Source organism: Saccopteryx bilineata, chromosome 4, assembly GCF_036850765.1.
Source record: "Saccopteryx bilineata isolate mSacBil1 chromosome 4, mSacBil1_pri_phased_curated, whole genome shotgun sequence".
NCBI classification, from domain to species: domain Eukaryota; kingdom Metazoa; phylum Chordata; class Mammalia; order Chiroptera; family Emballonuridae; genus Saccopteryx; species Saccopteryx bilineata.
In genome coordinates this window covers 119,965,940-119,975,639 of record NC_089493.1, presented here as the reverse complement: position 1 = coordinate 119,975,639, position 9,700 = coordinate 119,965,940, and the positions used below count along the sequence as shown (strand labels likewise).

General features: G+C 29.1%; 1 non-coding gene across 1 annotated transcript; it reads right to left on the bottom strand.

Moving 5' to 3' along the window:
* Positions 1–3,903: 3,903 nt before the first annotated feature.
* LOC136337012 (U6 spliceosomal RNA) lies at positions 3,904–4,011 on the bottom strand. The gene has a single exon (XR_010731734.1). It is a non-coding gene; the product is annotated as a U6 spliceosomal RNA (small nuclear RNA).
* Between the last annotated feature and the right edge of the window lie 5,689 nt (positions 4,012–9,700).

Genomic DNA, 9,700 nt, shown 5'->3' with positions numbered 1-9,700 from the left:
AACAAATATTTTGTTATCTGTGAAACCCAAAAACATTCTCTTTATAGTTTATTTTAAAAAATTACTTTATTTATTGATTTCACAGAAAGAGAAAGGGAGAGAAAGAGAGAGGGATAGAGACAGGAACATTGCTCTATTTCCTCATGTGCTCTGACCAAAAATCAGACTGGCAACCTCAGTGCTTCAGGGTGATGCTCTAACCAACTAAGCTATCTGGCCAGGGCTATAGTTCAGTTATTAAAATGTCAGTATTTTAATGACATTTTGAATTTCTTCATTAAGCCATGTATGTATTCATTAAAAAGGTGTTTAAAAATAGGTAAATTGAGAAATCATATAATTAAACTGTATATAAAAAGTTAGATTTCTCAAACTGTTAAATTTGAATATTATATATATATATATATATATATATATATATATATATATATATATACTGCTTATAAAAATTAGGGCATACCAGTCTGTCAAAATGAATATGAAGTGATAAAAAGAAGCATTTGATTTTTTTTATTAAACAAGGACATCAGAAAAGCAAATGACAAGTCAAAAACAGTTGTTCAATTATGCAAATGAGATGAAAAACCAACTTTTATTTCATTGGTGAAAATGCACTATACAAAAGGCTGAAAGTACTGGAGTATCTGCACATTCCTTGATTCCCTAATTTTTGTGAGCAGTGTATTTTAATTTTATCTATAGATTTTTTAGAGAAAATAAAGAAAGAGAGAGTGAGAAGGAGGAGGGGAGATGCAGGAAGCATGAACTGATAGTAGTTGCTTCCTGGATGTGCCTTGACCAGACAAACCCAGGGTTTCAAATCAGCAACCTCAGCGTTCCAGGTTGACGCTTTATTCACTGCGCCACCACAGGTCAGGCCTTCTCACTGAAATTATTTTTAATGTCAAGAACTGATAAAAATAGAGCACTAATGTTTCCCAAATACCCTTTACCTAATTTTCCATAACATTAACATTTTATAACCATGGCAAACTTGTCAAAACAAGAAATTAATATTGGTAAAATACTATTGACTAAACTCTTGGCTTTTTTTTTCTTGATATCAATTTTTAATTACTTAAGAACATAAGAATATATAGTAACTTATTTACTTACATTCCTCTGTGTTGGACATATTTTCAATTTGTTTTATATTCTTTTTTTATAAATAAATTTTTATTTTAATGGGGTGACATCAATAAATCAGGGTACATATATTCAAAGAAAACATTTTGACCAGTTAATCTACATTTTTTTCTGTTTCAGAATGCTAGCCACAATACACCTCTGCTTTTAGTTTTTATGTACCTTTCGTCTCCTAAAATCTGACAGTGTCTGTTTTTCCTTGTTTTTCATAATCTCAACAGTTTTGATGATTGCCTTAGGCTCTATCTGCTCTCCTGAAAAATCATAGAAAAATTTTATCTTATAATTTACTTATGTATTATGCTTTTTCTACCATTACATATTTTGAGTTTTTATCATAATAACTAAAAATATTAGTTGAAGTAATTTCATTAGGTTAAGTATATTTTGCCAAACTTATTTTCTTAAGTTTTTCTGTGATGTTCTTTATCCCTTGCCAGGAAGTTATCCTGGCTTGAAATGCCAAAATGAAGAATGTTAAATCCTTTTCATCTTCACTAACTAATTAACCAAATGTTCAATTGCACATTGACGTTTTCTTTCAAAATCTCAAATTTCAACTAAAGTAGGAATAAACTCTCAAACTATGTGTTTAAATCTTCTAATTTTTACAATATCTCTTGCTCATTATTCATTTTCAAAATGCTTTTATTATATACATATCAAAATTGAATGGTTATATAATGTTCATCTCCCTGATTTTGTATGAAGTTATAATTGAATTACTTTCTCTTTTATAGTAGTAGTTAATATTCTACTGTTGTTTATTTTGAAATATTTAAGAAGCTTTTTACTTATAATTTATAGTTTCACTACACCATTTCTTTATAATTCATTTTATAACCAATATAAGTACTGACACAAAAGCAAATCAATATATAAGAAAAAAACAGTCTTCATTCATGTTAACTATTTTGATTTAGTTTAAACATAAATCTTATAATGAGACATTGCTGTTTTCAAATAACCAATGTTGAGCTGCCACGACTTATCAAAAGAATATTCTTATTATTTTTACTATAGGGATTAGTAATTTTATTTACATTTCATATATAGTACTAGTTGGAGTAAACATTAAAAAAAAGTATCAAATAGGATTCATGTTTGACCACACCAGTCTGTTCAACTTGTAAGTTATGAATTTTCAAAATATTTAAGTAAATATAGTTGTAACTTTTTTGATATCTTGACATAAAGCTTCCATTGATCCTTTTACAATGAAAGATACTCAATGCTTACCTTACTTTATTTATTAACTATTTTTTAGTGATGCTATGAATCCATAGCTTATGTTTTATAATGATGGATATTGCTGTCTATAAATATTCAAATACATAAAATATTTAAAAGACAAAAGATGGTATTATGTGCAATTTGTTTTAAGCATACACATAACACCCAATTTTAGATTTTTATGAAAAATTTAGTTTAACATACAATTGATTTTTTAGTGTTTTCTCCATGCATTAACAGGTATTTAATAACCATCTTATTAAACAAGTTTATGGCTCTTGTTAGGTCTCGCAGAAAATTTCGTCTTGCTCATATTTCTGTAGAAAATATAAACCTATTTTATACAGACGATTTAATATATGACTAATTTAGAACATGTTTGCAAACTTTATTTTAATATACAATTTCAGAATTCTGATTACATATAAAAAGAGAAAAAGCTTAAATAAAGTAAATTTAACACATATGAGTAAATATTTAAAGTATTTATATATTTCATGTGCCTAGCCCTTATGGTCTGTATTAACGTTGTTAACTTAGGTTTCAATTTTTCAGACATGTCACTACCCACATTTTTCTCTTTAAACTATAATTCTTTTCTCCACGCTTTCTCTTTTTAATTGATACTAAAACTATATATTTTCTCATTAGTGAGGATATAACTTAGATTTTTCCCCCTATTTTAGTTAATTAATTTATTTTTTAGTGACAAGAAAGGAGATAGTGAGATAGTCTCTCATATGCTTTTCAATTTAGATTCACCTGGCAACCTTCATCTAGGGCTGATGCTCGAATTAACTGATCTATCTTTTAGCACTTGAAGCTGACTCACTCAGACCAACCAAGCTATCTTCAGTACCCTGAGTGACACTCGAAGTAATCAAGCCAATGTCTGCGAGAGGATAAGAGAGAAAGAAGAGGAAGAGAGAAGGAAAGAAAAGCAGATGGTCACTTCTCTTCTGTGCCATGACCGAGAATTAAACCTGGGCTATCCATATGCCAGGCTGATGCTCTATCTACTGAGAAAACCGGCCAGGTCCATATTGCTCATATTTTATGTGATCATTTAATTTGTCAATTTAACTTTTTTTTTATAGAAACATCAGTCTTTGCCTTGGTGACAAAGTCAAACCCAAAACATTATTCATTTGAAATCATTTTTTTCCTTGTTTACTTCCCATTCTATTCCATTTTCTGTCTTCATGCAGTATTCATTTTCTCCATCTATATTTTGAATTAGTGTGATAATAACACAATAACAAATGCTGTTTGCATTAGTTTGCTAGGGCTACCTAACAAAATATTATAGACTGAATGGTTTAACAACCAGTAATTTATTTTCTCACAGTTCTAGAGGCTTAAAAGTCCAAGATCAAGGTGCTAGCTGATTTAGCTCTTGGTGAGCAGTCTCTTCTTTGCTTTCAGATAGTTGCCTCCTCTTTATAACATTTTTACATGTTAGGAAAAAATATATATGTTCTCTGGTACGTCACTTTTGCTCCTTGTCCTCCCCCTCCACCTTCTTCTTACTCTTAATGCTTCATGAATTTGCATGTCATCCTTGCACAGGACCCATGATAATCATCTCTGTATTTTTTCCAATTTTACTATCTGTGCTGCTGAAGGGAGCATTAGTATCTCTTTTTATAAGGACACTAATTTTATCAGACCAGGACTCAACCCCCATGATGTCATCTAACCCTAATAATATCTCAAGGGCCCTATCTCCATATACTATCACATTGGAGTTACAGCTTCATCTTATCGTTTTGGAGGGCAGAGATATTTATTCAATAACAATTAGTTTCCTTGCTGATGTCCAAAATTCTTCTGTTAAAGACTCTAGTCAGATTGAATTTAAAGTCCACATTAATTGTTTCATTTTAACTTATAAACCTCTTTTGACAGTTTATCTCTAAATGCAGTTATTTTCTGAAGTATTTGGGAGTGGGCTTCAACATGTACATTCTAAAGAGAGACAATTTATCAGAAAATGTTGTTCTAGAGACCACTATTTCTATGAAACCATGTTAATTGTTTGAAATATGTAGCACATTCAATAGTTAAGACTCTATTGTATTTTCTTAAAATAACTTCTTAAACAAGAATTAATAGCTTAATTCTTTTTATTGTACGTTCCCACCAATAGTGCACCAAGATTCCCATTTTCCACATATTTCCTTGTGTTTATTTCTTGTCTTTTTGATAATTGACATTCTAACAAATGGGAAGTTATATCTAATTGTGGTTTTGATTTATATTTACCTGATATTTGAGCACCTTTTCATGTAACCATTGGCCATTTGTTTGTTTTCTTCAGAAAAATGTCTATTCAATTCCTCTGCTCCACTGTTAATAGGATTGTCTGTCTGTTTATAATTGAGTTGTATGAGTTTGATATACTTTGGAATATTAAGCTCTTATTATATATGCATAGTTTGCAAATATTTTACTACACTGTAGATTACAGTTTATTTTGTTCTTTTGTTGTTGTTGTACAGGAAATGTTTAATATAGTCACACTTGTTTATTTTTGCCTTTATTGCCTTTGTTTTTGGCAATAAAGGAAGATAATAGTTATAAATACCAGTTCTGACCACATGACCAGTTATGAAAAGTAAAACAAAAATTTTAAAAAATTGACTGTAATTGTCATTAATATTTTCTCTTTATTTTGTTATGAATAAGTTTTTCTCTGTTTGTGCATTTATATATTTATATATGAGTATGTATATATAGAAAATATATGATGATATTAAAATCCAAAATATATATTGCCAAGACCCCATTGTCAAGGAGTTTACCTCATGTTTCTTCTAGAAGTTTTTGGTTTCAGGTTTACTTTCAACTTTTTAATGTATTTTGATTTGATTATAATGTATGGTGTAAGATAGTGGTCCAGTTTTACTCTTTTGCATATGGCTATCCAATTTTTTACCATCATTTATTGAAGAGGTTATCTTTTTCTTATTATATATTCTTGACTCTTTTGTTATAAATTAATTTTCCATGTATGTGTGGATTTATTTCTAGATTTTTTATCCTGTCCCATTAATCTATGTGTCTGTTTTTATGCCAATAACATATTCTTTCTATTAGTATAGGTTTGTGATATAGTTTGAGTTCAGGAAGTATATATTCTACTTTTGTTCTTATTTTTCAAAATCTCTTGGTTATTTGGGTATTTTTATTTTTACATATTTTAGGATTATTTTTCTATTTCTGTGAAAAATGTTATTGGGATTTTGAAAGAGATTCTATTGAATCTGTAGATTGCTTTATGTAGTATGGGCATTGTAACAATATTAATTCTAATCAATGGGCAAAAGTTTTACTAATTAGTAACTACAACAATAATCCTTATAGATTATGTTTCTAAATGGCTTTCAGACTAACATTTAATGATGGCCATGATTAGTTTCACTTAGCATACAGATGAAGTTAAATAAATTATGCATACATTAACACATACCGATGGAGAATAAAGAGGCTTAGTGTGTGATATGAGTTAAATTTAGTTTTACATCTATTTGTAAGATGAGAAAGTGAAACAATTATATCCAACATAGAGAATTACTTTATTTTCTAATCCAAATATACTTTACATGAATATATTTATTTATAATAGATAAAATATATAATATTAACTGCATTCACTGTATAAAATTTTACAGTAATTATCTTAAAATAGTGGCACCTCCAATAATAATAATTATAATTGTAGTTCATCAAATTTCATTATTTATACAATTGGAATTGTATTTCAATTATTAAATGTTAAGTACTAAAACCATTTGAATTTATGTGTTATAAAAAAAACTTATGGAGTTGTTCTTAGTTTTCCCTTACTGCTTATGGTAAATGTGAAGTGAGAGAGAAATTTAAGGAGTTATTAAGCAAAAAAGAAACCAAAATTTGAAGTTTTGGAAAATTCTCAGCCTAACCATATTGCAAAAAATAAGAAAGCATGAGCTAAAAAGAGTATCAAGGGTCCAGATAGACTGCCATTAGATAAAGAAATTATGAGTGTGACTCATGTCATCTCAGCCATCTCAGTAGAAGCTAGGATTCACAGGTCTGAAAATCAAAGAATGAAATGAGAGTAGTGTCATATGCTTTTACAGCTCAGAATAGCAAAATGTTACTTTACTGACCAGTAAATTTTTTACTTTCTGCCCCAATGCTTAGATTCTACCAGCTTAGAGATTTTAGTTCCAAAGAGAAGAAAGCTTATACCAAGAGAAACAAATCATTAATCATTCAATTAAATTGTAAATTAAGACTATCACCTGACCACATTCAGCTCCTCCTGGCTCAAAATCAACAGGCAAAAAGGGGAGCTACTCTGATGGCTGGAATATTGCTATTGAATACCAGTGAGAAATCAGACTGCTACGCCACAATGGAAGAAAAAGAGTTACCAGTATGTCTGGAATACAGGCTATTCCCAAGGGCATCTCTTACTATTAATACGCCCTGTGATTAAAATTAATAGAAAATAATGACAAACCAAATCAGGATTACTAATAGTTCAGGTTGTTTACGAACGAAGATATGAGTCACTCACCAGATGAAGAGCAATAACTAGCTGAGGTGCTTGTTGAAGACAAAGATGATACAAAACAAATAGAGGAAGATAATAGTTATAAATACCAGTTCTGACCACATGACCAGTTATGAAAAGTAAAACAAAAATTTTTAAAAAATTGACTGTAATTATCATTAATATTTTCTCTTTATTTTGTTATGAATAAGTTTTTCTCTGTTTGTGCATTTATATATTTATATATGAGTATGTATATATAGAAAATATATGATGATATTAAGCAAATAACTTGTTTTTCTTCCTGTCATTCTCTTATCATGTAATATAAGATACATTTACTCTATAATATAATATTTAAGTAAAGTACTGTTAACTTTACAGCATAGTATTTAAGTCAGGATACCAAGGAGAAGAGTAAACATTAGCCAAGAACTTGGAATTCTCTTCTGGGAAGAGTTAGTGCATTTTGCTTGTATGCAGAATAACGGTATCATGTTAGGCAAAAATATCTACTTGTTATTGTCTTTATTTGGAAATTAAGTATGGTTTAAGGAGGTCATATGGGTGCCAGTTGACAATGGGTGATTGGGATGTTTAATATTATTTTTCTTTATTTAGTATTTTGTACTTTAAATGGGTTGACTAATCTTTTGTGTTAATTTCTCTGAACCTTTGTGCCCATGTATTTGGTCAGACATTACTCTGAATGTTTTTGGATGATATTTACATTTAAATTAGTGGACTGATTAAAACAGAATGTTCTCTAAATATAGATAGATCTCATTCAATTAGTTGATGACCTGATGAAGCAAGAGGTAAGTAATTCTGCCTAGTCTGCTTTCCTGGTTCTACAGCAGACTGCCTTTGAACTCAAACTGCAACAATTTCCAGAATCTCTAGACAGCAACCAACCCTCTCAGATTTAGACTTGACAAGCCTCCACAATCACAAGTTAGTTCTTTATATAACTTATTGATTTCATTTCTCTGATGAACTCTGCCTAATACAGAAGCTGAATTGAATGATGTAATAATAAATGCTCAAAAATTTGACATATTGGGAACTTTATATCAAACTTTAGAAAAAAGTTTCATTAATAAGTATTTATAATGTGCAAAATGATTATAAATGATTTATAGACAATGACTTTACTAACTTTTGTCAATTAATTTTTATAAATTGAATTAATCTTAATCTGATAAATAAATCTTATTAAGTCAAAACTATTTTAGATGTAGTAAAATGTTGACATCAATTAAATAATGTTGAAACATATAATCTTTAAATTTTCAATTATTACATCTTCAAAGTAGATTTCTACCTCTTTTTATTGTTTTAAAAATGATTTAGGTAGCTGAATTATGTATGCATTTTATGAAAGAGTAGAATATTAGTTTACAATCTCATATTTGTTTATTATAGTTTTTATATTTATTGAAACAATAATAGCAACAGCAATAATATATATTTGTATTGATTGAATTTTTTTCTGAAAGTTTGTAAACACCTATGATAATTGTATTTAAAAGAAAACCATGAATTTTTTATTTCAATTTAAATTTTAGCAGTTGAGTAATTGGAATTCAAGCTAAGAACAGTGGTAGTCTGCCAAAACTATGTGAATTTTTCAAAGTCTTTTTTGCTGTTGTTTCAATTTTCATAGAATACAAATATGCTAGGAATAAATGAACATGCACACCCATACAATGTTTCTGTGTAATATTTTAACATGTTTTTTCAAAGTCAAAATAGAAGGACATCTGAGTTTCATTTTTATTATAAAAAATCCAATTAAATGTGTATCAGACTACCATCTAACTAATATTTATAGTTACATATGGTTAATTATATACATATATGCATCTTATACTTCTTAAAACTATAATTTTGAGATCTTTTGCCTTATTTTTAATGCATAGAATTTTATAATTTTATATCAAAATATATGGAGAGTAATTGAATAAACACTTAATGTCACACACTAGTCCACATAATTTTCCTGGATAACATCAATTCCCCTGCAAAAAAAAAAAAAGAAAGATTATCTTCATTCTTGATTGGATGGATGGCAATAAAAAGACATCAGTACATGAAAACAATTTAAACCTTTCACATCTCCTGAATCTCATCTGAATTCTTCCAACATACATACACATACACGCACACACACAAATGTATGCATGCACAGGATGGGGGGGGGGAAATTCTTGTGTACAGATTAAATAAAAGCAAGAATTTTAGTTTCAGGGTTCACAATTTATTTATTTATTTATTTTTATTTTTTATTTTTTTATTCATTCATTTTTAGAGAGAGGAGAGAGAGAGAAAGAGAGAGTGAAAGAGGGGAGAGGAGCAGGAAGCATCAACTCCCATATGTGCCTTGACCAGGCAAGTCCAGGGCTTTGAATCGGTGACCTCAGCATTCCAGGTCGTTGCTCTATCCACTGCACCACCACAGGTCAGGCAGGGTTCACAATTTAGTTTCATAATTGTTACCAATGTAATCAGTAATACAAATATTTGAATAAATCAAGACATTAAAGGGATGTTCAATGTAAGAGTAGTTGGGGTGAAGAAATTACAGAGAGAATAGAAGTAAAACATACAGGAATCTTCTAAAGTTGATCACATGTCCTAGAAGCAGAGAAAGAATAAACCATTCTGTTTGTTACTACATTTAATATCAATACAATATTAATTAAATTGGTTAGAATATTTTATAATCAGTTATTTCTATCTCAGAATAAACATTTAAGGATGATGTACTGGAAGTTT